At 41.6% G+C, this 13,487-nt stretch overlaps 1 protein-coding gene across 1 annotated transcript in view; it reads left to right on the forward strand.

The window, feature by feature from the left end:
• The first annotated feature begins 660 nt into the window (after nt 1-660).
• GNG4 (G protein subunit gamma 4) overlaps nt 661-13,487 on the forward strand; it is an 86,021-nt gene continuing 73,194 nt past the window's right edge. The window contains exon 1 of the mRNA XM_044004007.1: nt 661-1,003. The gene's annotated coding sequence lies outside the window, so the exon portion shown is untranslated. The remainder of the gene's footprint in view (nt 1,004-13,487) is intronic.

Raw genomic sequence — 13,487 nt, forward strand, 5'->3', positions numbered from 1 at the left:
CCCTCTGGAGGCCTAGCTCTCCAGGCCGCCTGCCCGGGAACCCGGGGCACGTGCGCTCTGCGCGGAGAACGCGGAGACTTCAGTGCGGGAGCCCCGAGTGACGCACCACCTGACGCAAGCAGCAGGCGGGGATTTCCCCCCTGGCTCCTTTTCTTCCTCCCCAACTCCTCCAGAGAAAAGCAAAGACCCTGCCGCAAAGTGGGCGCGACCATCGTGGACTGAAAGGAGCCAGAGAGGGGTGGGGGCAGGAGCAGGTTACATCTCTCCCTATTTCATAACCAAGCCTTTGAGAAACATGAGAGGGGACTGGATGTTGGAGAAAGAAGAAGAAGGTCCCCAATGCTGTAGTGATTCCTCCCAAAGACAGTTATGGGGGGTTGCGGGGTGGGCTGGCGGCGATGAGCTTGGAGCAGGTCGCAGCAGCGTACTCCCTCCCCCAACACACACACACCCCTTTCCGCGTGGTCTTTCCCTAGCCTCCCTCCCCTTCCCCTGGCCTCGGGAGGCGCGTGGGCGGCGGGCGCCGCAGGGACTAGGGCTGGGGGGACTTTCAGGAGCGGGGCCAGAGCCGCGGAGGCGGCAGATACGGCCTTGGGGGGTGGGGCTGCAAGAGGGAGGGTCGGGGTGCGAAGGGCGTGCGCGTTTCCATAGTGAATCCATTAGGGGCTGAGGCGTTATTGGAGCCCGGGAGCTGCCGATCCCGCTCCTGCTCTGTCTCTTGTGTGTCTGCCTGCCTCTCATTATGTGCCAGGGGAGGCTCGGCTGCATCCAGCCTGCGCGCCTCCCACTTCTGCTGTTGCAGTGATGCTGTTGCCGCTGCCGCCGCCGCCGCTGCTGCTGCTGCTTCCGTAGCTGCTGCTTTGCTGAGTCCCACTTCCAAATGAAGAGCGATGCCACAGTGTCTGGCCACCACCCTAGCGATCTGCTTTGGAGACAAAGCCCGTGCGTGAGCGTCTCCCCTCTCTCCTAGTTCTCTCCAGCAGCCCCAGGTACCCAGCACCGGGTAAGTTGAGGCAGAAGCATGCTTTGTGGGCAGGGGTAGATTTGGGGAGGGGACAGGAGGTCGGATGCAACCTGGAGCCCTGACAAAAGAGATAAGGAGATCCTCCTAGCTAAATTACAGGGGTTCTGAGATCGGCAAAGCATGAATGTATATACAATTTAAAAAAGAAACGCGAAACCTTTTCCGAGTTTTTATGTGGGGGGATGGTGATCAAGATAAGGGAGGATGAGCAAGCCAAGAACAAAAGAAAAACTCCAACTGGAAAGTATGTATGTCTTTGGAACTACAGAAATGATCTCTAGTTCTTTTGTAACCCAAAGGACATAAATGAAAACATGGGGGGAGGGGGAGAGGGAAGAAATGTTTTATATTATCAGAAGAGCATTGTCCTAACTACTTAGCCATGCTGGCATGCTTTTGGGGTGAAATAAACGTGCATTTCATTGAGAATGTCCGTAAATATGTTGGTATATCTACATATACATATCTATAATTCACATGTATTTACAGAAGATAGGAAGCCTTCTATTTGCACAGCATTGAGAAATGTATTGTTCTTGATGTTTCTCTTTGCCAAACACTCCCCTCTACCAACTCCCAACTAAAATACACAGCCTTTAGGAAATCCAAATTATATGGCACAGGAGTATATTTGAAAATCGTGGGAGAAAGCACTGAGAATGCGTGGAAGAAATGCTTTTTTGGGGAAAATCTGTTACTTCTCAACCACAGAATCTTACTTGGGGACCCCTTTCTCTATATGTAGGTCACTGATATTTGCTGTTGGCAGAACCGAGATATTTTTCCCCATCTGAAGAGAGGTTCATTAAATGGGAAGGTATCGAATAGTTATTTATATTTTAAATTGATAAATGAATTTGACAAATACCTGTAGAAACCCGACTTTTCTCCCTAACCCTTTTAGAACACATACAAGAAAGAGGTGGTGATTTTTATCAATTGATGAAAAGGGGATTTGGTTTATGGCGTCTCTGTCCCTAGGTCTGGTGCTGAACAGAAATGAGTTTGCAGTCCTTAACGCCAGCAGAATTGAAAAGAATTGGGGTTTTGTTTTCCAAATAATCTTCAGCAGTAATTATAGAGGGTATTAGAGATCTGGGCATGTATGCAGAACTGTGGACACAGTTCACACCTTCAGGAAGATGAATTTCTTCATTCTCAGTATATTGTATTCTGAGCTTAGGTGTAAAGAAACTTATGAATGTTGAAGTTTGATCAAGTAATAAAGTTGAGTATCAGTACTTACCCTTAACCTCTGCCTCAGCTACCTGAATGTCTCCATTTTCTTGTCCATACTTTGATCCCCCAGGATTGCATATGGTACACAAGACCAGGCGTCAGTTTCAGGCAGGGCATTGGGCCACTAGGCTGTGCCTGCTTTTGTCCATAAAATGTGTCCCTTGAATTAGTTATTCAAGAATGATGCTTCCTACAAAGAGCAAAATCTCCCAAGGAAGAACACATTAGGCTAGTAGGCAAATGAACTGAGTTCAAGTCCAGGTTCTAACACTCGTTCTTGTGGCCAACTATTTCTCCTTTTTTTTTTTAACCAGCTGGTCCTTTTTACATTAAGGCTTTATTATGAAAAGACAGATAATAAATATGAAGTATTTCAAGGGTCTTAGAAACAAGATGCTGCATACGTTTTAAATGTGAATTATTTTAGAGGGCATATTCACCTAATTATGTATCATGGAAAAAAATAAATATAGCGGCTAATAAATGCTAAGAATTCATGTGTAGTATTTGATTCCTTGTGTGCTACAATTGTCAAATTGCCTCACCATAGACTGTTAAACTGAAATGACTCTTTAGCAATACCTGTAACAGCTGAATTAGATCTCCCATCTCCCTTCACTCCCATATAGAGCTTCACACCTCCTGCTCCTTAAAAGCACATTGCTCCAGGGGAAACCTATAGCAAGAGCCTAGGCTTCCTGACCACCCTAGCCAGAGCTAGTTAGCTTAGAGAATGGCATCAAGAAGAGAAAAACCCCCATCCCTGTTCTGTGCATGTGTTTTCTGACCATATTTTTATCTGACCATATTCTGACCATATTTTTCAAGCCTTCAGTGGAGAAACTAGAGAAGATTATTCTTCTCTGCCCTCAAGCCTTATTCTTTTGCAGAATTTTTTAAAAATTTAATTTGACAGCCTGATATCTTTCTCAAATCTTGGATCCTTCCTCAAAAAAGGGGAAGATAGGGGCAGTTAGGTGGCGCAGTGGATAGAGCACCGGCCCTGGAGTCAGGAGTACCTGAGTTCAAATCCAGCCTCAGACACTTAACACTTACTAGCTGTGTGACCCTGGGCAAGTCACTTAACCCCAATTGCCTCACTTAAAAAAAAAAAAAGGGAAGATAAAGAAGGAAGCATCTGCATAGTACCTATTATGTGTCAGGCACTATGCTAACTGCTTTACAAATATTACCTCATTTGATCCTCACAACAACTCTAAAGGATAGGTACTGTTATTGTCTTCATTTTACAGTTGAGGAAACTGAGGCAAACAGAAGTTAAGTGACTTGCCCAGGGTCACACAGCTGGTAAGAGTCCGAGGTCAAATTTGAACTCATCTTTCTGATTGTAAACCCATTGCTTTATCCACTGAGCCACCTAGCTGCCTTCTAAGAAAAAAAGAGAGTGGAAGACAAGTATACGATGATTAAAGGACCACTGTCTTGCTTATTTGTCACTGGAGAAGGATTTTTTAATGGTAGACTTTGACCACTTTTAAAAGGAATCATACATGACACCCTGCCACTTCCACTCTTTCCAACCAATTATTTGTTGAATCACATATTCTAATGACTGAGAGAGGATTGATCAGTTTTTCTCCTTTACTGTTAGACATACTTCACTATTAGACTCTTCCTTGCTTCTGTCTCTTACTCTTCTTAGGGCACGAAATGCACATTTGTAGATTGCCCTTTTCTTTACAGAAATTAAAACATTTGCTTTTAAAATATTAACTGCTCAGTTTTCATAATGCTGTTGTGAGGCATGTACTATTAATCCAATCTTACACATTGTTTCGTTTGATATTCTTATTCACTCTAGTCATTCACACATAACAGAATTTCTACTAATCAGGTGAAAAGGATTACTTATTCATTTTTTTTGCAGATCAGAAAATGAAATTAACTCCTTTAATATGTAAAAAGCTACAGCCAGGAAGGGAAAAAACACCCTCATACAACTGTGGTTTGCAAGGACATTTTAATTGAAAGTCATAAGAACTAAATGAGTGTAAGGGGAGAAAAAGAAAGATAAATTATGGTATCAGAAATTTGCATAATGTCCCTGAAAGGGATAAGTGGTTTGAACCATGTGAAAGAAAACCCAAAAAACCCAGACAAATAATCAGAATGAAAATGCAAATACATTTTTCCCAGCTCAAGAAAAAAACAGTCATAACAACATGCTAAAAGAATAAAATGCTGCAAAGCAAATGGCTGAGATGTCTCCCTTCCCTCTCCACAAAAAAAGCCAACCACCAATTAAAATAATGCAGGATACTTAAGAAGAGATCAACTAAATAAGCTCATGAGCTTATTATGTGAATTTTTCTAATTTCCAACAACTTTAATTGCGTTAACAGGCAGGGATTAATATGCAGTCATTTTTCCAGGTAGAAACTGAGCAAGCAAAATGGTAGGACATTGGGTGGAATTCCTTCTTGATGAAGGGACTAGACTCTCTGTTTTGGGAATGGGGACATGGGTGTGTCCTAAGGCTTAAATGAAGAAGGGACTGGAGCTAGAAATTAGTTGTAGCTATTGAAGAACTAAGGTCATAAGAATAGTAATCCATATGGGAGAAGGGAATACATATTTATTAAGTACCTACTATGTGCCAGTCACTATACTAAATATTTTAAAAATATCTCATTTGATGCACCCAACAACCCTGTGAGATAGTTGCTGTTATGATCCCCGTTTTGCAGTTGAGGAATCTGAGGCAGATACGGATTAAATGACTTTCCCAGGGTCACACCACTAGTAAGTAACTGAGACTGGATTTGAACTCTGTTCTTTCTGACTCCAAGCCCAGCAATCTATCCATATAGTTTAAAGATTTTAGATTAGTAAAGCATTTTAGTTTACAAAGTATTTCCACACATCATTTGTTCCTTGAAACAACCTTGTAAGTTAGGGAGGGCATGTATGAACCTGAGGTTCATAGAGGTTAATTGACAGAAGTTAAAGTCACATCACTAGTTAGTGGTAGAGCCTGGCAAGGAGCCAAAGTCCCCCAAACTCTAAGTGGATTCATTTCAGGAAATCATCAAATTTTAGAGTTGGAAGGGTCCTCTGTAGCCCCCTAGTCCCACCTGTCCCTACAAAAGAATACCCACTATAGCATATTGGATAAGTGGTCATCTAACATCTGCCTGAGGACTCCCAATAATGGGGACCCCCTCCCAAAGCAGACTATTCCACTTACAGAGAAATCTAATTGTTAGGACCTTTTTCTTTTGTTTTTTTGGGGATTTTTTGTGAGGCAGTTGGGGTTAAGTGACTTACCCAGGGTCACACAGCCAGTAAGTGTTAAGTGTCTGAGGCTGAATTTGAACTCAGGTCCTCCTGACTCCAGGGCCAGTGCTCTATCCACTGCACCACCTAGCTGCCCCAGGACCTTTTTTCTTACACCAAGCTGAAATTAGCATCTTTGAAACTGCCACTCCTTCTGGTTCTGCCTTTTGTGGCCAAATAGAGTAAGTGTAATCTTTCTTCTATGTGAAAACCCTCAAAATACCAGAGGACCACCATCTTGACCTCCCTGAATCTTCTCTTCTCCAAGACTAAATATCCCTAATTTCATCAATTATTCCCCATGTGAAGTGGATTCAGCATCTTTCACTTCACTATGTAGTTTGCTGTGTAAATCACTGAAGATACAACCCAAAAAGAATTAGGGGTAGTAGTTTAACAAATGAGAGAAGGATTTCGCAGTAATGGAAAGAGTATGTGATTAAGGTCAGAAGACCAAGTTAAAATGTTGCCTCGGACACATGACAGTAGTATGATCATGGCTAAGAAACTTCTCAGAACTGTCCTCAATTTTCTCATTCATAAAACAGGGATAATAATACTTTAACTACTTTGTAAGGAACATGTTTTATAAGCCTTAAATGTAAAATATGTGTTGTGATTTGAGGGGAAGCAGTGTGACACAGTGACTACCCGGAGTCAATACCTGAGGATGAATCTCACTTCTGTTTGCTACTTGTGTCCCATTCACTTCTTATTTCTCATGGCTTCAGTTTCCTCTGAGGAAAAAGAGGAATTTCCTTCTGGAAGAAAGGGGGATTGACCTATATGACTTCTCAGGCTCCTTCCAACTTGAATGATTTGATCCATCTTCCAGAAACCCTGAAGAAACTGAAATCCCAAAACAATACCTACATATAAATGCAACAGATTAATTTACTGACCACCACCCACCGTAGACCCCAATGACTTGGTGGGGAGGAGATAGGTCAAATTAATTCTGATCCCAAAAAAATGTGATCTGAAAGTTCAAACAGAACTCTGAGGTCATCTAGATCAACATGTACATGAGCAGGAATCTCTCCTACAGCAACAAGTGGCCTTCTAGCCTCTATTTAGCATGGCCCTTTCTGGGAAAATCTCCAAGCCCTTCCTTGTAATACCTCCCACATCATCCCACTTGATACTCCCACCTTCTAAATCCTGCCCCAGTCTCCAGGCAGGACTCATTAAAGAACAGAAGGCATTTGTCAGAAAGGGCAAAAACCCTTCTTTCCTCTACTGTGAGGCCATACATTCTAAGCATCCCATTGCAGAACCAAGAGAATGAGTGCAGAATGTTGAGAGGAAGAGTAGCAAACTGAGACTCTCAAATCTCCTTGGAAGACATTAGCATTCCTGTCTGTCCCTCTATTATTGTAATTCTCACCAGGATATCCAAGATCTCTAGATTAAGAAGAAAGGGGTGGGGGGCGGCTAGGTGGCACAGTGGATAAAGCACCAGCCCTGGATTCAGGAGTTCCTGAGTTCAAATCCGGCCTCAGACACTTGACACTTACTGGCTGTGTGACCCTGGGCAAGTCACTGAACCCCCATTGCCCCACAAAACAAAAAAAAAAAGAAGAAAGGGGTGACTGAATAGTGGTTCTGAAATGAACTGGATTCACCTTCCTTTCCATTGAATGGTGATATACTCCAGAACATACCTTTGGGTCATAATCTACACACAACACAACAGGGCTCACACAAAGGTTGATGCAGAGATGGGACAGGGTTATGCTTTAGGATCTAGTTCCAGAGTAGCACTATTGGGAAAATACATTTTCATTCCTGTTCCCCAGTCTGAGACAGAGAGAGACAGAGCCACAGAGACAGAGAGAAGATTTGTGTGTTTAAAATTCCTTGTACTAAAAAAAGGTGATACCTGAATTTAATACAATATTTTCACACCATAAGAAACAAGAAATATTAAGAACAGAGAAACTTGAGAAAGCAAGTATGAACTGATGCAGAGCGAAAGCAAAACCAAGAGAACAGGGCACATAATGACCATGTTAAAGAAAAGGAAAACAGTAAAAGATATCAGAATAAATCATGACCAATTTTTATTCTAAAGGACTTATGATGAAATGTAATTCCCTCCTCTTAGTAAAGAAGTAGTAGACTATAGGTATGGAATGCTTCATATGCTGTGGGACATGTTTGATATATTTATTTATTTTGCTTAATTCTTTCCCTTTGTTACGAGGGAAGGTTCTTTAAGGGGATGGAAATTGGAATGTGATTGTGATATATAAAGAGCATAAATCATCAGTAAATCCTTTTAAAAATAAAATAACATGCTCTAGGGAGAAGAGGGAACCAATGACAGGTTACGCTTAGAAAAGACAAAGCAATGAAGAGTTCCAGAAAGAACCTGAGCCAAGTCTCAGGAAATCACAAATGATGGATAGCACATCATTCCCATTAATTCAGATAGTAGTATATTGTTTTTTCCAAAGGACAAGATATATTTTCCTTTTCTCTTATGCTTTCTAAATACTACTTCTTCTAGAGTTACTATGTTGGCTGACTCTAGATGATCAGAACTAGAAGGTCGGACGAGACCCTAGTAAAGAAATTATATAAGTGGGGGCAGCTAGGTGGCACAGTGGATAAAGTGGATAAAGACCAGTGTCTTGGATTCAGGAGGACCTGAGTTTAAATCCAGCCTCAGACACTTGACACTTACTAGCTGTGTGATCCTGGGCAAGTCACTTAACCCTCATTGCCCCACAAAAAAAACAAAACAAAAAAGAAATTATATAAGCATCTCCTAGGGTCTTGCTAAGCATTTGTTGCTCCCAGTGGATACCAAAGAAATGGATGAGGAATGCAGGGAAGCGGTCCCCAATTCCATTAAGTGGTGTTATAGTAGTGTTACGGCTTCTCCTTTTGCTCTTTCCTGCAGATAATTGAAATTATTGCTCTTTCCACATTACAGTGCTTCCCAGTGAGCATCACCTTAGAATCCCTGAATGCCTTTCACACCTTTGGTAAATAGACTTACAGCTTCTGCCCAAGGTTTACACATACCTAGACTGAAGAATAAGGCAGATCCTATTACACTATGCTCCCCAAAGAATGTCCCCTTTATTGCACTGAATAGTGTTGAAGAGTGCATGGAGCTGGGGCTTTGATACCTCTTTATTCTGAAGAAATTTTCACCATAATGGGATTTGTAGCAACAAGATTTGGGCAATTTTAACTAATCATGATATGCTATATTTACCCAGTGTCAGACCACCTAGGCAGAAGGAAGAAATAGATGAGTTTGGGAAATACCCTGGCAGAAAGGTATAATATAGTAGTACTTTCTGGACCATCTACTAGCACACGCTTTCTCTCAAAAGTAGATCAACTAATAAAGTCTTGGTTTGTTTCTACATTTGAAAGGGAAAGGAACCAATAAGAACTGGAAAAAGAATTCCAAGGAGGAGGAATTAATGTTGTTCAGTCATGTCCAACTTGTCATGACCCTATTAGGGGTTTTCTTGGCAAAGATACTGGAGTGGTTTGCCATTTGCTTCACCAGCTCATTCTAGAGGCAAGGAAATAGAGGCAAATAAAGTTAAATAATTTGCCCAGGGTCACACAGCTAGTAAGTATCTGAATCTGGATTTGAACTCAGGTCTTCCTAACTCTAGGCCCACTGCTCTATCCACTGTACTACCTGCCCACCCTTATATAGAAATACTAATGCAGAAATAATGTGAAGTTTGTGGGGAACTCACCACTTCATCTTGGAATTCGTAGTAGAGAAATAAAATGAAACTTAGAATAAACTGGCATGTATCCTAGATTTGGGGAGATCATATTTCAAAGGACTCAGAAAAAAAAGATCCTATGGCCTGAATAAGTTTAGGAGACTTCAACCCAGGATGGTTGAGAAGCCCTGAAAAATTAAATTCTGAAGATTCAAAGAGGAGAAAATTCCAAAGAGGGAGAAAAAGGAGATTTGTCCAAAGAAACCAAGGTAGGTTCTCAGGATGCACCTGCAAATACAAATAACTGAGAATGAATACAAATATGCCCTGTAAAAATTGGTGCTTTAAAGCTCAAATAAACTGAGGCCGTTGAGGAATGGTAAGATTGATAAGGTGGTTTTAGGGTAGAAACTAAATTGGAAGAAAAAGGAACAAAGACTAAGGGAGGTGATAGACTTTCTGTCTATCCTCATCAGACCAGGTCTTGAGTATTGTGTTCCTTTTCATCTGGAAAAGACATTGATGAGCTGGAGAGTATCCCATTTCCCAAAGAAGGCCAGTGACGACTATTCCTTAGCAATCCTCTTTGCTGGGTTATCATCCAAGGGCACCCCAAGGCCTTGTCCTGGCACCTCTTCTCCTCTCACTATAGAAGATGAGACTTGAACTGAGTCGTGAAGGAATTTCAGGGAAGCTAAAAGGTAGAGGTGAGGAGGAAGAGTCTTCCTGACATGTTAAATAGCTAGTGAAAAGGCATCAAGACTGGAGTTAGGATTGACTGTTCAAGGAATAGCAATTAGTAGATCAGTGTCACCATTGTTGTTGTTCATCCTTCATTCTCACAAGAGGCCCAATGACATCTTGACTTGCAAGTGAATTAGATTTAAGTGAGACAGAGCTGTGTAAAGTCATCGGCCTCACTCTCTCCTCCAGAGTCATCGTAGTCCAGTGGCAAGTGTGAAGGAGAGCAAAGTATAAGATGGAAAGGGTAGGAAGAGACCAAGTCACACAGAGATTTATTTTTTTCACCCAGGTGGAGTGAGAAGTGCACAAAGAGATTTCATTTGGAGATGCATGAGTATGGCTAGAAAAAATATGGGAAGCCAGTTCTCCCACATAGGGATAAAGACCCTATGTAAAGACTGTTTACACAAGGGGTCAAGACCCTTCTCAGAAGTTCTGCCCCTTAGTTATTTTCCTCAGTGCCTTGGTTCGTATGTGAGCAAAATCCTCCAGAGCATCAGACAAGTACCTAGAAAAATGAACTGCCGGTCCCTCACCTTCTTCCCTCTCCTTCATATATGGTGCTGGGAACACGATGGGCTCATAAGCAATGTGTATTGGTCAACTGGTTTGTTGATACCCACTCCTATGAGTATGTTGCCTTGGAACTTAAACTTAGTTCCTGGTTCTCCAGAGTCCAAATGAACAGGAAGGAAGTGGAGTTGGGTGGGGAAGAGACAGGGATCAGATAAGCGTAAATTTTTATATGTGTGTGTATACATTCATAAATATATACACACACATATACACATATTATATATATATATATATATATATATACACACATACACACACAGGTGGCTAGATGGCACAGAGAATAGAATGCTGGACCTGGAGTCAGGAAGATTAGTCTTCCTGGGTTCAAATATGACCCCAGACACTATTAGCTGTGTGACCCTAGGCAAGTCACTTAACCCTGTCTACCTGTTTCCTTATCTGTCAAATGAGCTAGAGAAGAAAATGGCAAAGAACTTTATCTTTGTCAAGAAAACCTCAAAGGGGGTCACGAAAAGTCAAACATGACTGAAACAACTGAACAACAAACAAAATATATATGTGTGTGTATACACACTTATGTTTGTATGTCTCTGTATATATATATACACACACACCCCAAAATAACCTTTAAGTGTGAATGGATTAAAGACCCAAATAAAAAGATAAAATGGTACAGTGGAATGAACACTAACTCTGGAGGACACAAATCCTATCTGGGATGTATGATCTTGTAGTAGATCTCTACTGTATGACCTTGGCTAAATCACTTAGTCATCCTGGGCCTTGGTTTTCTCATCTGTAAAATGAGGGGTTTGGACTAGGGGCCTCTGAGGTCTCTTCCAACTCTGGAACTATAACCTCTATCATCATGGTGCATTTTCCTTATTGTGTTTGGTGATCTGTTCACATCCCCCCATAAACCTCTGGAGGGCAGGGACATGGCCTGTTAACCTCTTTTTATTACAGATTAGCACAGCCTGATGCAAGTTAGACTCCTAGCAAATACCTTTTGATGATTCTGGTAACATGATTTGAAATGATTCCTTCTTCCTTTCCTGGATCTTTCAATAGTCTCAATGGTCCAGGGTTTCTCCCATCTATTTTTCACACCTATATTCAGAGAGTTGCACTAAACACAGTTTAATATGCTTCCTTTCTTTCTCCCCGCCCCCTTTCTTCCACGACCAGCCATTCCATTCCTGGCCCTTTGCTCAAAGCTCTTCAAAGATGGCACCTTCTCCACCCCACCCCCACCCCCAATTCTTTATCTAGACAAGGGAGAGAGATTTTGGTTCACTGTTCCCAAAGGTTCTTCACATTAAACATGATAAATAACAGCCTGAAACAGCTTCTCCAGGTGTATCAGCTTAATTTATATGCTAATTGACACTTTCCAGGATGTTCTTTATTGACTCACTAGGGGTGGGAAAGAGCCATATAAGAACCACCCCACCCCAAAAGAACACACACAGTCACTCACATTCACACAGCAAACAAACAGAAAGGGCATTAGAAATGGCTAATGAGAAATGTCTTGGATAATTCAGTTTCCACATATATCTCCAATCTATTTGCTTTTCTCTCGTTTTTTATTCACTCACCCAACAAGTATTTATTAAAGACCTACTGTGTCCTCCAGCACAGTGTTGGGCACTGGGAATACTCAGTGCTCAACGGCATCTTGTGATTTCATTGATTCAGAAATGCAGATTGAAACCCATACATGTCTGCTTCTCCTTTGCAACTCTTGTCTTTGTTTTCCTAAGAGTTCACCACCTCCAGTGTATTTGTGACTTTCTTCCCTTTCTCCTATTATTTTTTTTTAATTTTTTAAATTTTTTTGTGGGGCAATTGGGGTTAAGTGACTTGCCCAGGGTCACACAGCTAGTAAATGTCAAGTGTCTGAGGCCGGATTTGAACTCAGGTCCTCCTGAATCCAGAGTTGGTGCTTTATCCACTGCACCACCTAGCTGGCCCTCTCCTATTATTTTGAGAGTACTAGTGGAACACTTTGGATGCCTACCTGTCAGCCTTCATTCCTGCAACATGACCCTTTCCCCTTCCCCATCTTTCCCTTCCTGTCATTTAGTTCCTTGATGCTGTCTTATTCCTGTTATATTTTTTTTTAGTTCCTCATTGATTAACACGTCTCACAGCCCTCTAGCAACACTGTCAGAATGTCAATATTGAAAAGATGGACCTTTCACAAGAAGCTCAGAGATAGGGGCAGCTAGGTGTCGCAGTGGATAAAGCACCAGCCCTGGAGTCAGGAGGACCTGAGTTCAAATCTGGCCTCAGACACTTAACACTTACTAGCTATGTGACTCTAGGCAAGTCACTTAACCCCAAATGCCTCACAAAAAAAAAAAAAAGCAGCCCAGCCTGTCCTCCTCCTCCTATCCCTCTGTACTGTCTGTCCCAGATATACATTCTGCTAGACAAAGTCTATGATGTATAAATCCAGATGCATGCTGAAATCTGAGCAGTTGTCACTCTTCATCCACTTGGTCTTTCCTATATGGATGAACAGTCTAAACTGATTTGAGTGATTACTGATCTCCAGGAGGTTCTATAGACAATGTTCTAGGGCTTGATGCAATCAGCAAATTGTTAACCCAAAATAGTAGCATCCAGAAGATGTCACCATTCACAGAGAATCCTTCCTTAATCTGTACTCTGCATTGGGTCTCTACTGTGACAACAGTGAATACATTTGGCAAATATATATCTTCCTGTTTGTTTGCTTCTTTGTTTATCTTGGTCTGAGATTTTATTATCAGTCATTTAGCAGTCATTATTTATGGTGTTATATCTTCTAGAGAATTTTGAATGATTTTGATATATCGATGGGAGACTTCTTTTCATAAAAGAGCCTATAAAGCAATGCTTAGTGTTACCAAATCAAAAAATTGTTTCATAACCAACAAACAATAAGCACAATG

The sequence above is a fragment of the Dromiciops gliroides genome, chromosome 4 (assembly GCF_019393635.1).
Source record: "Dromiciops gliroides isolate mDroGli1 chromosome 4, mDroGli1.pri, whole genome shotgun sequence".
Classification (NCBI taxonomy): domain Eukaryota; kingdom Metazoa; phylum Chordata; class Mammalia; order Microbiotheria; family Microbiotheriidae; genus Dromiciops; species Dromiciops gliroides.